This window comes from Dromiciops gliroides, chromosome 6 (assembly GCF_019393635.1).
Source record: "Dromiciops gliroides isolate mDroGli1 chromosome 6, mDroGli1.pri, whole genome shotgun sequence".
NCBI classification, from domain to species: Eukaryota; Metazoa; Chordata; class Mammalia; order Microbiotheria; family Microbiotheriidae; genus Dromiciops; species Dromiciops gliroides.
The window spans coordinates 131,918,715-131,938,397 of NC_057866.1; the positions used below are offsets into that span (position 1 = coordinate 131,918,715).

The 19,683-nt window shown below is 39.2% G+C and overlaps 1 protein-coding gene across 16 annotated transcripts in view; it reads left to right on the plus strand.

The window, feature by feature from the left end:
* Nucleotides 1-4,042: 4,042 nt before the first annotated feature.
* Nucleotides 4,043-19,683, plus strand: part of ADGRL3 (adhesion G protein-coupled receptor L3) — a 971,834-nt gene continuing 956,193 nt past the window's right edge. For 15 of the 16 annotated variants that reach the window (XM_043972867.1, XM_043972872.1, XM_043972873.1 and 12 more), the window contains exon 1: nucleotides 4,043-5,057. The gene's annotated coding sequence lies outside the window, so the exon portion shown is untranslated. Of the gene's footprint in view, nucleotides 5,058-5,681; nucleotides 5,867-19,683 lie in introns of those variants that run through there. The other variant, XM_043972868.1, reaches the window with a different exon arrangement.

Below are 19,683 nucleotides of genomic sequence, written 5' to 3' on the forward strand. Positions count from 1 at the left end.
CAAAAACCTCTTCAGCTGGTACAGAGCTGTCTTGTACATTAGCATCTGTGCTCAAACATCATCAGATGCAATCTTGTTTCTGAGATGAATGTGTTAAATATAGCTTGTGGAGCAATGAGGCCATGGGACTTTATTTTATTTTGGGGGAAGTTCACCTTAGAAAAAATATTGGCAGCAGTTGTAGATTTCCTGGCAATAGTGGGAAGCCTTATATCTTAAATCAAATCTTGAGGAATATGACCATCAAATTATAGCTCTTTTGGAAGCATGAAGTTTTAGTTTTTAGTTTACCTAAAACATGAGTAGCTGTGGGGTTTTTTTAATTGCTACTATGATATTTGAAGATTCTAAATAGGCAATTAACTTAAAACTTTCCTTCCCTCCTTTTCTTTAATCTTTATTTTTTCATCTTTTCTTTCCTTTTTTTTCTTTTGATTATATTCTTTTCCATACTAACTTCATAATTTTGCTTATTTGTTTCTAATTTATCTTTGATAAGCCCTCTCCTTTTAAAAAAATATAATTTCCTTGGTTATCTTCAAGATAATAAATCTTATTACTGATGTTTTGAAAAATGTCACTTTATATGTCTCTCCTGGCCTATGATGTCATGATGTTGTGTGAAGACTCATTCTGATTATTATGAATCAATATGTATTTGTGCTAGACCCTTGGAATAAAACTATATTGAATGAAACAATTCCAATTTAAGATACAGTCTCTCTATCTTGCCCAGGTTCGAAGGGCAGATGCTATTCATGGGTCTGATCCTAGCACTGATCTGCTGAGGGTGCAGTGACCTCCTTGGTGGTTTTTGTCAAATTCCTCCTTCAGCAATTTGTTCTCTACCCTCTTCCTGAGGGGCTCACTATATTAATTCCTAATTTAGGCATACTGTAGACATACACATAGTGGATCATAGTCTATTGCTATTCATGACTCCAAAGCTCCAGAAGTACACTTCCTATAGCCTCTCTGGTAGTCGGGAATAAATGGATGCATGACCACCCACCACACTGTCCTATAGAACTAATTCTAATCTATATTATAACATCATTTAAAAATATTTTATTTCAGCTACTTCCACAAATAATATTTGGTGTCTTCTTAGCATTTATCAAAGTTCTTTTAAATACCACTTAATATTTGAAAGAAATTAATTGGGTATTTGATATACTGAGAGCATAATAATAACTAGCATTTACATAACATTTTTAGGTTTATAAAGTCATATAAATCAATATCTATCATACGACTATCTATCTATCTATCTATCTATCTATCTATCTATCTATCTATCTATCTATCTATCTTATTTGGTTCTCACAATAACACTTTAAGTTAGGTGCTGTTATCCCCATTTTATGGATGGGAAATCTTAAGTTGAAAGAAGTTAGTGACTTGACTGTAGTTATACGGCTAGGAAGTGATTAAGAAAGGATCTGAAGTTAGATGTTTCTTAATCTATGTTTAATGTTCTATCCACTACACTACCTAAATACCTCATTTTGTGACTTCTAAAAATAAAGTCCAGAAAAATTGAAAGGAAAGTATAATTCAGAGAGGTAGTGTGAACTAGTGGACAAAGATTACGACTAGGTCTCTAGAAAACCTGGGTTCAAGTCCCACATTTGCCACATACTGGCTGTGTCCTGATCCCCAACCAAGTCTCAGTGCTCCCCCTACCCCCACCCCCAATCCTCTAGCTTTTCTGTATATCTAAATCGCAACTAATTTGCTTTGGTAAAGGGAGTTGCCTCTTTGGGAATCCTCTGTACCAAAGAAATCAGAGGTTCCATTCAAAATGAGGAAATAAGGATCTATAATTTTTTACTTCACTCTCAGTGTAAGCTATTTTGTCTGTACTGACAGTGATAAAATGTTCACACAAATCAGTTTGTCTACAAAAAAAAGGAATAATAAAATTTGTGAATATTCTCTAAAAATATAAAATTCACCAACACTTAGTTGCATACGGAATATTAGACTCACAAAAGTCACCATTGGACCTAAAGAGACTTATTAGAGACATTAGAATAATTGGATTTTTTGCTGGAAATGATCTTTGATATGGCTTAGTCTAAACTCGTCTTGGTACAGATGAGAATACTTAGGCCCAAAGGGGTGGAGTCTCTTGTCCAAGGTCACACACCAAGCGGGAAAAACCTGTCTAGAAGTTGTCTTCTCAGCCCAAGTCGAATGCTTCTCCTACTATGGTTTTGTTAACCTGTAAACAATTACTACATTTTTCTCTCAAAACATGTGAAAGTCATTCCATTTGAAGAGCTTAAGGCAGGATGAATTGGCTCAGGTCAAAAACCAAGTAAATCAGAGTTCCCCTTTATAGCAATAGGGGAATCAGCCCTTGCATAATTCCTTTACTTCCAGGCTGGGTGAGATGGGAAGACCTAGACATTTTAAAAAATGGCATGGCTTGATGTTGGGTGATCTGACTAACACTGCCTATTAGTTGAATACAAAGCAGTCTTCATTGATCTCATTTAGCAATATGTCGACTTCCTGTAGAAAGCAACTTTTGGACAACTTAGAATTAACTAAAATTTTAGAATCAGAAGGGACTTTGACAATCATTTAGTCTACTAGCATTATTTTACAAATGAGGAAAGTGAGGCACCAAGAAGTTAAATGACCAAGGTCACAAGGCTACCTTGAAAAGATTTCTATTGCAACTATCAGAAAACCTCTCTTTGTATTTTTACTTTAGAGGTTTAAAAAAAATGTCAAATAAAATTATTTGTGAACCAGGCCCCTAAAACTGAAATATCACTACCACCCCCTTCTCTAATTCATGTAAAATAATATTTAACATCTTCCTGCCCACCCAAACGCTTAGGAGAGTTGCAAACAGCTTATCCTTAAAGTTTCTTGTAAAAAGAGAAATGGTCCAGTTTTTCAGGCAGCAGGCAGAATGAGATACCAGGATAAATCAGAACTGTAAAGATAAACACCCAAATATTGAGGAAACTAGATATTTTTTTTTTCTTCAGTTTTCATAGTCACCAGGCTCTTCACCATCATCCGTCCAGTAGGGTTAGGGTGGAGAGATGAGGAGATAGTGAGGAAAGGCAGAGAACCGTCCAGCCACCTGGGACTACACCTTATATATGGAAAAGGGGAAAGGAGAGGAGCCTGTTGGAGATACAGTTTCTCCTTACTCTTCTCTGAGTTCCCCTCTTGTTCCCCACCTCAATACGTTTGCAAAGCTGCTAGGTGGAGCCCGCGTCCGTAGAGCCAGCGGATGGTCCAGATCCGGGTTTTCTCTGCTTCCTCTGATTCTCCCTCCCTCCCCTTCCCCCAAAGTCGACCCCCCCCCCTCCCCTGATTTTTCTGCGCTCTCCGCTCGCTGGCTAGCTCTCGGCTCATTCTGTTTGGGTTCCGGCAGCATTCGCCTCTCCCGGGCTGCACAGTCCCAGCGCTTTTACGGATTACCCTGGCACCCGGTGAGGTGCCCCCTTCGCTTGTTCATCCTCCGCGCTTCTTCTCCCAGGACCAGGGATGCAGCTGCCGCCGCTGGTCCTAAAGGGGGCTGCCTCTGGCTTTTCTTGGACTGCTTGCCTGCTCTGCTCCGGCAGCTGCTGCTGGCTGTGAATCGTCCCCCTCCCCTCTTTCCTCCCTCCCCCCCCTTTCTCTTCCTCCGTGAGTGAGTGAGTGTGTGTGTGTGTGTGTGTGTGTGTGTGTGTGTGTTGCACGGTTTGATTTGGCAGTAGCTCCGTGTGTGTGTGTGTGTGTGTGTGTGTGTGTGTGTGTGTGTGTGTGTGATCCTCTCTCGCTCTCGGTGAGTCGAAGAAGAGAAGGAAGAGGAGGAGGTGGAGGAGGAGGAGGAGGAGGAGGAGGAGGAGGAGGAGGAGGAGGAGGAGGAGGAGGAGGAGGAGGAGGAGGAGGAGGAGGAGGAGGAAGAGGTGGAGGAGGAGGAGGAGGAGGAGGAGGAGGAGGAGGAAGAGGAGGAGGAGGAGGAGGAGGAGGAGGAGGAGGAGGAGGAGGAGGAGGAGGAGGAGGAGGAGGAGGAGGCGGCGGTGGCTGGGAGAAGGGGGGGTCGGGCAATGAAGCTCCCACATGCCCGCAGCTCCCTGGATCAGCCCGCAAGCTAAACAGCTACACCCCCCGGGCTCAGTCCTTTGCTCCGCCCGGAGCTTCAGCACCTCGGCCGCTGCTTGGTCTGCGCTCCGACGCTTTGCACCGGGGAAGGAGTTTGCGTGGTCCTCTCTCCCATTCTCTGGGCAGGTTACAGGCGGGAGAGAGAAACCTTCGCTGGGAAAGAACAACAGGAGGAGGTGGTGGCTCTGGGGGAGAAGAAACCCTCCCTGCCCCCCTAGGCTCTCCCTACCTATTTCATCTCTTTCACTCCAAACCGAAAAGAGGAGGACGAGGAAGAAGAAGAAAAAGAAAAGAGAAAAGGGGGGTGGAGTACGTGGAGGGGGGGGAACTGGCTCTAAAGATCAGCTGGGGGGATGGTGGAAGATTTTTGGTCTCTTCAGCACCGTCTTCTCCTGAGCAGCAGCAGCAGCAGCGGCAGCGGCGGCAAGAGGAGGAGGAGAAGCAGCAGCAGCAGCGGCGGCAGCGGCAGCAGCAGCTCGTGCAATGACTGCCGCATATTAATAGCTGACGGTTTGGTGTGGGCGCTGCTGCTGGAGACATAACCTTACTCTGAAGTTGGGCAACTGACTAGGAAATACCTTTTTTTTCTTTGCTCCTTTCCCCCCTCCCTCTTGGTGTGTATATCAGTAAGGAAACAAAAAGGAAGAAAAGCCTTTCCCCCCCTCCTCTCCCTTCCCCCTTGGTGGAGGTGGCTATGTAGCAGAACAAGAGAGGGGGAAGGAGACACTTTTTTTTTCTTATCCTTGCCTGGGTTCTCCACCCTTCTGCTACCCGCTCTCGAGCTTCGATTATTATTTTTATTTTAGGGGGAGGAGGTTGTCTTTACTGTGGCAGGTCCATCTTTCCCCCCTGGGTTCCATGGCTGGATTGTGGGAGCAGCTCCTGGCTACAGGCTGTTGAGCAACTGATGGGACTATCTCAGGAACCGGAGGTTACAAAAGGTAATTTATTCTTCACACTCATCGTAATAGTCATCGTAATGGATGAGCGCAGCCTGATGCGTTCGTCCCTCTTTCCCTGGCATCAGGGGCTGGCGGCGGCGGCGGCGGCCGCGATGGTGCGGGGCATTACACACACGCACAGTATGATAATGTGGAGAGGGGAGTGATGCCCTCCTGAAGGCTCAGTGCAAGATGCTGATACTGGGCGGCTCAGTATATTTCCAGCAATTCGGTGATTTGAAGTAGGAGAGGGGTTTAAGGGAATAAGGGAGAAAAGAGTGCTGGCGGTTGCAAACCCTTGAAAATATGGACGTTTTCCATACACCCCCTACAATACTTACAGCCCTCTCCGATGGGTTGAAACGAGGCGACGGCTTCTCTGTGTTTGGGGCTTGTCCTGCTGAAGGAGGGCTAGGCTAGCGGATGGGGGAGGAAGGTAGGGGAGGGTGATCAAGGTCTGAGAGGACAGAGACGTTGTGCTTCCTTTGTATCCTCCTCCCTCGAGGTCAAGAGCATCCATTCTGGCCCCAATTGGCTACTTCAGGACCTGCTTTGGGTAGCCCCCACCCCCACCCCGAGGCAGTTGTTCCTAGACCTCTTTATGCCTCTCAGTTTGACTAAGTCACCCTTCCTACAATGCCCTCCAGCCTTGGTTCTGCCCGGCAGGCGTGAGAAAGGGAGCCACTTTCGTGGGTGGCATCAGCAAAAGGGATGGGGAGCAGTGCTGGCATGAACTGGGGCCACCAGTGATGGCGGGGAGGAGTTGGAAAGGTGAAGTGCGAAGGTGACTGTAACATGCTGGGTTACAGGTAGGTGAGTAGGCACCTCTTCACGCTTGGAGAAAGGAAGGCTAGGGACATTCATCGTTTAGCCTTTTTTCCCCTTTTTCTCTTCACGGGGTAGTAGCCACATCAAGAGCCAGCTTTTGTTGCCCAGGGGGTCACACCGGGTCCACCTGGGGCTAGCCGCCCTCAGAGGTCTGGTTCGAACTTGAGGATGAGCTGGGGGTGTTTGGTAGTAGGATGGCAAAGCTGCTGCTACTTAAGCTGAGCTGTCTTATCGAAATCGTCTCTGTTCGGTTTAACTGGAAAATCTGGTTTGAGGAGGAAGAAGGAGGGAGCGGGGGATGACAGGGTTTATTGAGTCCAGCCAGCTCTCACCTTCCTGAGTTCTTCCCAAACCAGTAGCCAGTCTGGGCCGATATGCGCTGTTTCACAGAGCAGAGCTACTGGTGCTGTGCTAAAGAAAGCTACCTAATTTTCCCTGATGAGAGAAGTCATCTTATCCATAGATTTAAATAACTGAAACGAGCCTGTGTCTCCCCCCCCCCCCCCGCCCGCCCCGTACTATTGATTCTCCTCCTCACTTCCTTCGCCCGGGTCCCCGCGCCCCACCCCCAATTAGCTGAAGTGTACTTGGTTTTATTCATTCCGGTAGAAACACTGAGAACTGTTCTCAGAACTCTTGGTGTGTAAGTAACCTCCGGGGTGCATAGTCTCCATCCCTGCCAGTGATGCGTGCCAGTTGTACTTAACGCACATTGTAAACAACAGTGCGTGCGTGCCTCGGTGTAACAATTGCACTTACAGCCAAAACAACGGAGGTCTATTGTGTTGACTTTCCCATTCCCCTTACTCATTAGAAAGCATTAGCATTCTTGCTCCCCTGGATGGTCTTTCCTGCAGGGAGCTTTTTTTTTTTTTTTTTTTTTTTGCGGGCGGGGGTGGGGGAGTGAGGGGAGGAATTGGTGGTGGCAGGAGTGGAGACCTAGGAGAAAGGGGAAATTCCTTCCGTCTCTTCCTCTGAAGTTACTATGTAGCAAACTAGTTTTAGTTTCTTCTTTACTCTCCCTAACCATTGGTTCAAAAATTTCACTGTGAAATTCTCAGAGATTTGGCAACTGCTTTTGGAATGCTTTGTTTTTGAGTCATTTTCACATGCAGGGTAGAAAGAGTTTAGCCAACTCTCGCCTGGTATCTTTCCAATCTGTGGTGAATGGGGTGGTCCTGGGATTCCCACTTTTTAGAATTGCCTCAGGACTTGGGATAGAATGAGTTTGTTGATCCTTTTTATTAGTGTCACCAAAAAGAACCTTCTAGAGAATGCATAAAGTTAAAAAAGATCTGATTTAAGAATCCAATCTTTATAAAAAGGTCCATTGTCTTTTTTTTTTTTTGTAAAGCAAATGCTGTAGGAAAGGCACAAAGACATTATCTTGCACAAAGGCAAGATAAACACTCAGTTATAAACTATTACTTCTCTCTAGGTAAACTGTCTGTAAATTCTTGTATCTGACAGAGAAGGCAAAATCCCTTTGTTGTGGTTACACTCAGGCTGCTCTGGGGTTTGTTGCAAGTATCCTTCTATTTAGAATTGAAAGTACAACACTGTTCTGTGTGAGGGCATTTGGTTTCTAAGATACTAAAAGAGATGATCCCAGATTGGATTCATATACAGATCTCAGTTTCTAAAACAGCTAAGATTTCAAAAAGGAAAATATTGAATCAATTGAAGCCAAATTTGATTAAATGATGTGTCCTTTTAGTTTATTAAAGGGACATCATGAAGGATTAAAAAAAAAACAATGATTTGGCTAACAGTAATTCTTTTGATAAATAATTGAGCTATAATTATTGGAAGATAAATGAGAAATAAGTCTTTGTAGGGAGGTTTTATTGCCACAGCATAAGTGTTAAGGCTGTACAGTTTACTGGCAAGTTTGAACCTCATGTAGTACTTTTATTCCCAATCTAGAAGATTGATCCCAGTCATTTCCAGGCCTTACATTAGAAAATTTGATCAGATCTGTTCTTTGTTTCCCAGCAGCATGTGTTTCCTAGCAGTCATACATTCCACAGGTTCTGATGTCATGAGAGCTGTGTCCATCTGTATTGTGCAGTCTTTAGTTGAAGGTGAATATGTCAGAAGTGCTTGAATTACATTCCTTAGCACCCCATAATTGTTTAGTAATATACTCCCCTTTTCCTCATCTATATGGCTGATGGAATTATTTCCATGTAGTTCAGGAGGGGAAAAGTGATTTACTAGATAGTGCAATATGAAACATTAGAAATTTTGAGACATGGATAATTTTTACCACAATATGACAAGATCAAGAATCATTGACTCAAGATTGATTTATCATTTATCAGCATGTGATCTGTCTGATGCCTAAATGCTTCTGATGTCTCATTTCTGGATTGCTTTTTGTATTTATCATTCTAATTTGCAACCTAAGAAATTGAGAGAGAGAGAGAGAGAGAGAGATTCCTTTCAAAATATTAATATGATATCTTTATATATTACACACTTAAATGTTTACCTCTTTCTATAGAGAATAAGAACATAAGACTTTTCTAGCTCCTACTTCTGCCTGTTTGCATGACATTGTTTCTGGTGATTGAGAAAGGCAAAGAGTCTTTATAATGGTACTTTATTAAGCATATGTTCCCTTGCAAGTCTTTATTTGAAGACATCATAAAGAAATGAGAAAAAGATTAGAGAATCCCACGAATTTAACTTTGGCCAAAAAATATGTTCGATAATCTAGTGCAAATGTGGAGAAGTTCAGGCTAGTTAACTGTGGTCTTAAATTCTGGTGTTGTAGTTGAAAAAGAAGTCTGTGAAGAAGTGATGATTGCTGTTAGAATCTGGCCACCTTGACCCAAAGGGCACACATGATTTTTTGTACATCTCAGCAAGAAAGCTGTATTTGATTTCAAATTCATACTTAAACTGGCATCATCAACAGAGGTTGTTCTGCAGCTTTAATCTAGTATGGAGCAATTGGGTTTGTAGGGAAATAATCCTAGTTCTATCAGTTTTACAGCTGGAAATTTTCTCCTTTGATTTCTCAGATTTGCATTGCATTGCAAATGTGAGTTTGTGTATATAGGAGAGCCCTAACAGATGATGAGATTTACTTGTAATTTAGCATTCAAATAATTTGAGGGAGCGGGTTATATTTGAATTATTATTGTTTTGTGACTCCTGTTTTCCTAAGTTTTCTTTATTTTTCAGTCCCTCCATTTTATAATAAAATATGCAAATATTAACTTGGTGCCCTGTTGTTTTTGTTAGTTTTTTAAGTTTCTTGTTTAATGGAGTTATTGCACAGTGAGATGAAAATGTAATTTTTTCATTCACTAAGAGTGGCTGATGTAGGTTTTGATTTTAATGTTGATGTTTATAGGCCTGCTTGACAAAGTAGTATAATTTATATCACATATAAGTCTAAAGGGACTCCATATTCTAGTTTTTTTATTCACTGACTCTTCTACCAGCTATGACATCTCATTGTAGACACTCTGTCTAATCAAACATAAGTAACTCTGTGATTGTTTGAATAATCAGTTAAAACTCATATTTAAAATATATTTAGTGGGAATATTTCTTAAAAGTCAAGTGTTGTTAATAAAATTATGTTTTTTTCTTTGTAGTTGGTCATCTATTTCTGTGTTATATTACAATTTAAAAACACACAGAGCAAAACTTACCATTTTCAGATATGGTATCATGGACCCTTCATAGCCCTGGTCTCAAACTAAGAAATAGTTTCAGTGATAATTGGTTTTATCTCAAGGTGCTGACATATATATATATATATATATATATATGTTTTAGAAGAATTTAGCATTCTGTTCATAATATTCTGGCATTCAGGATAGGATGCTATTTATAGTAATCTTGTTTGTTTGGAAAGCTCCCTCTAGGAGAGAAAATAATATAATCTGCTTGATTGCCCAATGTAGTCTGTTGAACCACCTGTTGGGGGGGGGGAGGAGGGGGTGCTGCAACATAATCTGACTTCCCATCAATAAAAACTCTTGCCAATCATTTTCATTTACAATCTGAATAAGATTCTTGAAGACTAGAACTTATTGGATAAATATGTCTGAAATGTAGTAGACTACATGTTGTTTTTTTGTTTTTTTGCAGGGCAATGGGGGTTAAGTGACTTGCTCAGGGTCACACAGGTAGTAAGTGTCAAGTGTCTGAGGCCGGATTTGAACTCAGGTCCTCCTGAATCCAGGGCCGGTGCTTTATCCACTGTGCCACCTAGCCACCCCCAACTACATGTTTTTTAAAAAATGACTGGGATATCACATCTTCTAGGGAAGATTCATGATGTTCTGAAATTTAAGATTTCTCATAGCAACTTCAGTCTTTAGGGCATACTGTTGTCATTTTGGGGGGAAATGATTAATACTTAATTTCCCACCATTCAGGGCTCATAAGAGTTCAACCTAGTTAAGTAGAAATTTATAGTCTCAGGGTAGTAAAATCTGGAGTGATGTGACATGCTTAGCTACTACTCCCCTATGTGACTTTGGATAAGGAATTTCAACTCTTTGGGCCTCAGTTTTCTCATCTGTTCAATGAGAAGATTCAACCACATGATCTTTTAAGGTACTGTCCAGCTCTGAATCCAGTGAGTTTATATGGTACTAAAAAATACATACTTTTCTAATTAGATGGAAAGAATGTTATAAAATGCTGTCATAAGTAGGATGATTATAGGGCAGCTGAAGGAGTAGTGGGACAATATGACTATCTTGTACTTTGAGAAAACACGTATGTATCAAGGTCCTAGAAGGAGGCAATCGGATTTGTATTATATTTACTTTTCCACCCTAACCACTCCTTTTAGCAAGTTGCCCAAAGGAATGACTTCAGATTTTTAGACCATATTCCATAGGTGAAAATAAGTAGACTATATAAAGTATATTATTAAAACAATGTTGAATGCAATCTAAATGAAAGGGTTTATACTATCATAACATTTAAAGGCTAATATGGGAATGATGATATTTGTGATAGAAAAAAATGAAGCATTCAAGCAACAATCCCATTTTTAATATGTACTATGTGCCAGTTACTGTTCTATATGCTAGGAGCTGGGGATGAAAGGGGGGGGGACAATTCTTCTGAGGTTGAGAATGTTATATTGTGTAACTTGTAACTTTATATGAATGCCTAATGAAGACTAGCTTTCAGTAATTATAATTGAATATTTATATACCTGAGAAGCAAACTAGAAGACCCATTGAACTTTTAATCTTTTAGCAAGCGTCTGAACAGTTCAGTTGGTCATTCTCCTTGGAAGTAAAACAGGGTAATTATTTTAATTAAAATGTCAGGAAATCAGTGGTATTTTAACTCTAGTGTCTACATGGGATGTGATATTGACTGTGGAAATAAGTATGGCTATACTGAGTAATTTTACCTGATGATAAACTCTTGAGTGTGTTACTGCATTTTTAAATGCCACTTTGATAACTCTTTGAAGCTGCATTCTGGAGTTCAGTTATATTCACATTCACCAAGTGTACCAGCTTCCTTACCCTAATACATAGTTACATCTTACATCTGGCCCAAGTCTTTCATGATAAAGTCAAAGTTGACATTCTTTTCTAATAACTTGCATTGGTTGATCATGCCTTATGTCCCAGAAATTTGATTATACAATAGCTCTTCTAAATCAGGTATTGTTTTGCATTATATTGTCTATAAAATGTCAGTACATGACAATTGTTAACAAAATCTGATTTTTTTTCCTCTTGAAAACTCTTAGGTTCTAGAAGGAATTCAGATAGTTGAGTTGTACAGATAATGTTGGAAAGGGGCTTAGAGGCCAATTCAGTCCCACCTCCTCATACAGATGAGGTAATTGAGACAAGGTTATAGTGTTATTAAACAATATCTGAGGTGATACTTGAATCCAAATCTTCCTGACTACAAGTCTAATGCCTTATCCACTATATTAGGCTTCCTCTCATTTGATGCTTTGTAGAAATCACAAATATTTCTATAAAAGATTAAGGGAGGTAATATATGTGTGAATATGTGCATGAATGCAATATGTATGCTTTTTTAAAACCCCTGAAGGAAATAAGGCATTTTTATTTTGGAGATATAATGTTCTGCTATTAATTTCCAACCTAAAATAATCATACCAATGTGAAAATATTTTTGACAATCACCAAGTACTAGGTCTAAAGACTGATTTTAAATAGGATATGAAGTACAAGGAAGAACCTAATTATAAACATATTTTAAATTCAACTCATAGTAATTTTCCCACAAGGAATCATCAGTTATATATGTGCTAACTATATCAAAATTTTCTAATAACAAATATATGAAGCTACAATAATCCTCAAAAGGATTTCATACTTTTAAAACTCACAGCCCCAAAGTTCCAGTCCACCCTTGTGTGATTGTTGTAAATGCAGATTAGATCTTGCCATTTAAATTCTCGAGATGTTTTAAAATTCTATGATGTTGAAGGGGGCCAAAAAAAAATCACTTTTCAAATATGACAATAGCATATTGGTGAAAATAATGAGTAGTAGGATAATAGATTATAGATACAAAAAATAAGCAACTTTTATCTGGATGATAGATAAAAAACATTTAGTCCAAGGCAGTAACAGTGCAGGCCCAACAACACATAGTAAATATGTTTAAAAGTGAACTGCACCTTAACACCAGTCTATGGGTGGAATCTTTGAACCACTGACTTTGGAAAATATTCAAGATTTGGAGTTTTAGAAGATGCCATGAAAAGTAAGCCAAGTAGAAACTACACTATTCTGTTTAATCAGTTTGTATTGGTGTTTACAAGTCCTGCAGAGGCAGAGTGTGTTACTATTCAGTGCAGCTCCAGAAGCTCAGCATTAGCTTAAGCCTATGAGAATAGGGGAAGGACTCAAGCCCAGTTTTTGATGTTCTGCATGGGTGGGTAACCTGAATACTAAAATGCATTCCATTGACAGCTGACCCTGTAAGAGGTTTTTCAATGGTCCCCTGTTTTTTCCTTTTCCTTTCCTCAAAGTTCTTCTAAATACTGAGTGGGGGAATGTGCGTGGGAGGGGGAGGGGAGATGAGGCAAGGGAGAAACAGGAAAACCCCCCACAACAAACGAATAGCCCAGATCCTAATTATTTTTGGTTGTCTTTTAAAATATGTATCATTTACTGGACAGAACTCGAGGCTTTCTTAGATCCTAAATTATTTTTACAATGTTTAATATAATTGATATGTCAATGATGGATACTCATCCTTTCCAACATAATTTAGAATTCCTCACCATTATATGGAAGATTAAAAAGAATATGTTGAGATATAACTTATTTTTATATTATATATCAGGGACATGAATACTTCCATGCTTTTCCTTTTCATAAAGATTTTAAATATTCTAGTTGCATTATTCTAATGGCTTTTATGGCAAAGTACTAAGCTATGATTACATGGCACTTGGAAGACTACCCATGGTAAGTATTCAGTTTCCTTTCAGGAGAATAATAGACAAATCAGAATTTGAGTGTGAAATTTCTGCAGGTGTCATTTTCATCATTATCAATAAACATATTTAGCAGTGAAATGGTGCTTTTATATTTTCATTCAAGATGACATTTTTCCTGAGTTCAGAGTCAACACCAATAAGTATTTACATTACCAGTGCACAATTTTACATTATTTGTTACTTCTAACAAAAAAAATTGAGTTAAGAAAATAATATACTTTTAAAATTACTGAAAATGTTCTTCTGAGAAAATGCACCTTACCTCCTTTTACTGCGGAAGTGGAAGTGGTCAAGACCATCAGTGTGGCATATACTAGGTACTTTCAGATATAGCTTTCTGAGGATGTATTTGGAAATAAATATGTTATGAAAACAAAGGGTATGTTTGGAGGGAATGGTATTGTGCCTGCACCTGTGATTTCATTGATATAGGGAGTGCCCAGATAAGGAAACTCCTTCTACTATGTCAATACTTTCTCTGCAACCTAAAATCTTAGAGTTGCCTAGAACATGATTAAGTTACTTATCCAAGGTCATACAGCCACTGTGAGTGGCAGAACTTAATCTCCTGTCTTCCTGATACTTATCTCTACCCATGAAACTATGTTACAATAAGATTAACTTTTTTTAAAATAAGGAAATATATTCACAGAGATATGTGCATCAATTTTGTATACATTAAATTTTTCTTCTTGTTAATATTCATCTTAAAAATGAAAATTAGGCTTATGGCAGATATACCTTCATTCTGGTAATTTCCATTTTAGGGAGACCCCAAGGGATCTTTGTATTTAGATGTTTGCTGGTTAACACACACACACACACACACACACACACACACACACACACACACACACACAAGACCTAGATGAAGTCATAAATGGCTTATCAAATTTTCAGATGACATAAGTCTGGGAAGGATAAAAAAAACCAATGCATATCAGAAGCACTGTAGAAAAAAATCTCTCAGAGTACTGTGCTGACTCAAATAAAATGAAATCCATTCAGAATAAACATAAATTCTTACACTTGGAATTAAAACAACAACAGTAACAACTTCACAGTTGTAAGGGAAGAGTCATTAAACATCAAATTTTTATGGAAAGTGACAGATGAATTTTTTTCTGATGGGCTACAAGTTCATCTCGAATCAGTAGTGTAATGTGGCAATCCTGAAAGTTAATGCTATCCAGAGGCTCTTATTAGAGCACCATTGCTTCCAGGAATAAAGAGGTTCCTTCTTGTATTCTGCTTTGGTCGGACAATATCGAGTATTGTGTTCAATTTGAAGCACCACAGTTTAGGAAGGACATTGATAAGCTGGAGAATGTCCAGAGAAGAACAAATAGGATGGTGTAATAAGGCCTTTAGTCAGCTTCATATAAGGATGGGTAGGAAGAACTAAGAATGTATAGCCTCAAAATCAGAAGACTGGGGGATGATAGCTCTGCCATCTTCAAGTATCTAAGGGCTCGTGGGCAGCTAGGTGACATAGTGGATAAAGCACTGGCCCTGGATTCAAGAGGACCTCAGTTCAAATCCAGCCTCAGACACTTGACACCAGCTGTGTGACCCTGGGCAAGTCACATAACCCTCATTGCCATGCAAAATAAATAAATAAATGTATAAATGAATGAATGAATGAATGAATGAATGAATGAATGAATGAATGAATGAATGAATGAATGAAGTATCTAAGGGCTTATGAGTGCAAAAGTGATGAGACAAAACTAAATAATGAGTAGAAGTTACAGAAAGATCTATTTAGATTTGTGGTCAGGAAAAATGTCCCAACAACTGGACTTACTCAAAAGTTTAATGATCTACCTTGGAAGATTTCTTTCCTTTTGGAGGTCTACCAGCAGAGGCCAGTTAACCATTCTTCAGAAATGTTATAGTGGGGATGCCTTTTTAAGCATGGGTTGGAGTTGCAATCAGAAAAGTATGTGATTTGAGGATTTAAGTATCTTAGATGTAACTGTGACTTTAGGATTTAGGATTTAGAAGGTATTTTGAAGATCATTTAATCCAGGGACTTGTAACCATTTTTGTGTCATAGACACAAAATGAATGCAGTGAATAGCTCAGAGCCTGGCATGTGTTAGGCATTTAATAAATGCTAGTTAGATAGATTGACTGATTAGGGCAGTCTGGTTAAACCTCTGCATACCTCAGAATAATGTTTTAAAATGCATAAATTAAATGGATTAAAAGGAAGCCAATTACATTGAAATAAAAATATTTTTTCTCCCATCCTTGTTCACATACCTCCTTAAATTTATCCATGGACTCTGATCAAGAAGCTCTAATCTAATCCACCCTACTCATTTAGCAGAAAAGGAAACTGAAGACAAAAGAGGTTAAGTGAATTGTCCCAGATCTCACAAAGAGTAAGGAAGAGGACCAGAATTTCTGCCTAAGTGCTCTGACTGTAAATTTAGTGCCCTTTCCATTATATTAAGCTGACACTTTAGATACAGATAATTCTATAGGATTTTGTCATTATGCAATTGAGATTATTTCACTGAGGCATCAAATGTAGCTTCCTTATGAGAACTTCAAGATGGCAGTTAAATCTATTTAGTACTATTATTGTACAAAAGAACCACATCCAGAATGCAGGGTCTGCAAATACTTTTGTCTCCCCACTTGTACATAATATTAATACTTGGGATACTGGAAGAAGATGGTCTATTTTGGATGTAGTTATACAGATTGGTGAAATCTAACTGGTAAACTCTGCAATGTAGAGAATGCTTGACTGTTACTGTATTTGAGAGCAAAAGTTGTATTGACAGTATAACAATTCTATTTAAGTTTTAGGTACCAAATCCATGTAGGTAGTATTGAAGACAGTTTGGAAGAGTATCTAATGGTTAACAGACTCCCTAATTAGCAGAACTCCCATGTGCAGTTGACCTTGCCTATTGATATAAACCCTTGAAGAAGAAAGAGTACTAAAAATTAGTATGCTGTCAACATTGCATTTTTATTATTTGACATTATTAAGCAAACTTAGAGTGTATTTCTTTTTTTGGAGCATTTGATTAAATGTGTGATCTTATCTTGGTGAAATAGCCTGCTGGGCTGCAGACAGTAGTGTTCAGAAATGAAATTTGTTTAGAGACTCTGAACAGACATTTATTCAATGAGACCTTTCTTGAATAATAGATGATAGTGAGATAGAAATGCAGTGTACTGCCTGTGTCTTTCTTCCATGCACAAAGCGGGTGTTGAGATAGAGGAAGAGAAAAGATAGTTTAAGTGCAAGAGCAAAAGTGTAGAATGCTTGTGCAAAGAAATTGGCCTGTTTGGAGCAGAAAAAAATGAGTCCATTCTATGCTTTCCTATTTGATCTGCTTTGGTGTGGTTTTAAGGGATTCTGTACTAGTGGTTCACAAACTCTGATACATCCCAGGGGATGGAGAATGGTGTGGTGATCTTGTTACTTGCTGTTTTTCTCTCTATCCTGTTCAACTGTCTGAGACTGACACCAGTGATTCTAGCATCTCGAATGCTCTCTCAAACTGGATTTTATCACTGCTTGTACTATACCTTTGTCCTTCCTTTCCTCTTCAGGGATGGCACAAGAAGCCCTGAAGCAGGCTGTAAATGTTGATTCGAAACACCTGATGGCTGACTTCATGAATACCATGCGTTTCTCAGTAGCTCTCCTTCTGCTTGGCATAGCAATCCAAATAATTGGAGTTATCAAGATCTACTTCAGGTGCAGATCAGATCCAGTTCTGTATTTTTTACAACTTGGTTGACAAAGAGCCAAATTCCGGTGGTACGTTATAGATTTCAAGGAAATGCATCTTTCAAAATTCATTAACTTGTAAGAGTTCCCATTTATAACAATATTTGAAGGCTTATCAAATCACTTCTATTGCTAAATTCATTTGAACAATACTTGAGAAACTTTAGATCAGCATATTGTAATTTCAGTACTTCTATTAAAGGTCTACTCCAATGCCTTCTTATAGCCTGCGAGTGACCCTGGGCTCTCAAAATTTATTCCCTCAGGGGGCAGCTAGGTGGCGCAGTGGATAAAGCACCAGCCCTGGATTCAGGAGGACCTGAGTTCAAATCCGGCCTCAGACACTTGACACTTACTAGCTGTGTGACCCTGGGCAAGTCACTTAACCCCCATTGCCCCGCCAAAAAAAAAAAAAAAATTTATTCCCTCAGAGCACAAGCTGAGGCAAGTCTGACTAACCTGGGATGGCCTGACATAAGGGCCCCCTGATAAACTATGTGGCTTTAGTCTGAAGATGAGTTTAAAGGAGATGTAAGGAGTTCACTTTCTTTGCTCACAGCAACTCAGCATTCTGGTCTGAATCTGTGAAGGGAGTGTCCGTGTTGATGAAATCAAAGATCCCTTCAGTATTAAAAACATGACACTGATGATCCTATGGACGCTTTAGGGAAGTGAAGAAATGAACAGATAGACTCAGAATTTGAGCTGGAAGACACCTCAGAGATTTGTTTGAATATTTACATTGCTTTTTCAGATGCCCATCAATAGAACTATTGTGCTGTCTAGTCAAATACCTCTTAGTGTACTCCTAGTGTCTCATTTTCTTTAGTATTGTTTTCTAGAAATGTTTGGGGAAAGTACTATCTTTGTGTAAAACCACTTCTCTTATTGTTTACAGTAGTTATTACTTAAACAGAATCAGAAGCAGAGATGGTTAATACATGGTCAGTTGAGCTCAAATTATTTATTAAAGCTACTTGCCTTTGCAGTTTTTATTTGGACTTATATTTGATTATGTATTATATTCAAATAATATTATTTGGATATAGGTGTATCTCATATCCTGGACTCACAGTTCAATTTTTTTAATGAAACAATAGGGCTGGGGGTGGGGTGACACACTTGTAATCCCTGCTTTTGGAAAGGCTGAGGCTGGTGGATCTCATGAGTTCAGGATTTGTTAGCTAACTGGACATCTATATTAATTCCAGCATTGCAATCATGAGACTCTTACAGCCAGGGGCCACCAGGTTGCCCAAGGAGTGGCAAAGTGACCCAGGTTGAAAATGGAGTGGGTCAATGCTTCTGTGCTTATCAGGGAGAGAGGGAGAGAGAGACAGAGACACAGAGACACAGACACAGAGAGGGGGAGGGAGGGAGAGAGGAAGGGAGAGGAAAAGAAAGAGGGAAGGAGGAAGGAAATAGATGATGAGATCGAAAGTTTAAAAAAAGACAACACCATGATTCTGAAGGAACTGGGCTGTGTTCAGATTTCCTCATCATACTCCTGTATATTCATTTCTGCTTTGGCACTCTGTTGTTGAGAATACAGGAGGAGCTTATCAAGTAAGTTGACACAAAGGGCTGACCTAAGGGCAACCTAGTTTCTTTCAAACTTCTTATGGATCAAAGGGACGATTCATCATTTAGCCTTCTCTTATAGGGAAAAAAAGAATAAAAAGTAAAAGATTAACAGAGAGACCAAATGCCAAAACAAAAACAAAAACCCAAATATTAAAGCAGGTGATATCAATAAAGAGAAATGTCAACAAAGCAAGTGACTTCAGTATAGTAATGCATACTTGAGTAGTGTTAATATACTTGAAAGCAAGATTTGCTGAGAATGAATTAGTCACTCAAGGATCTGCCTCTACCAGATTTTAATGTTATTTTCAGTTGTTTGAAAATAAGGACAACCTAGCAAATGTGTGGTACTCGTTTATGTGTATATATTTTTCTGTATTGTCAGTAGATGATTTCTAAGTGTATCAATGGATTTTATTTCACTGTTTAGTCAGAAGCTTCACATTAACTTTAATAGATGTCCCTGGCTGTTGCCGTAGGTCAGTATAGGGTTAGGGACTCAGAACAATGGATTTAGAGATAGGCTCTGAATTCAGATTCCAGCAAGCCACTACTACCTATATTTAACTGGACACATCAAATTCTGTTCCACTTGTTTCATTACAGAAAAATGGGAATTTAGTAACACTTGTTAGATCTCTGTCGTGGTGTGTGTGTGTGTGTGTGTGTGTGTGTGTGTGTGTGTAAGAGAGAGAGAGAGAGAGAGAGAGAGAGAGAGGTAACCTATATACCCCCAAACACATGAGCTAGTATTATTGCAAGGTATTTCATAACATTTGCTTTAGATTTTAAAGAATTCATGACAATTCCTAAGCCACTAAGTATGAATTTATTCTTAATTTGCTTTGTCTTTGTGCATTTGCACCAGGGTATAGTGGTCATATATTTAATGCTTGTTGAATAAATGATTGAATGAATATGAATTTAGAAAGAACCAACCAATGGAAAATAGTTTTTGAAGTTGTTATACA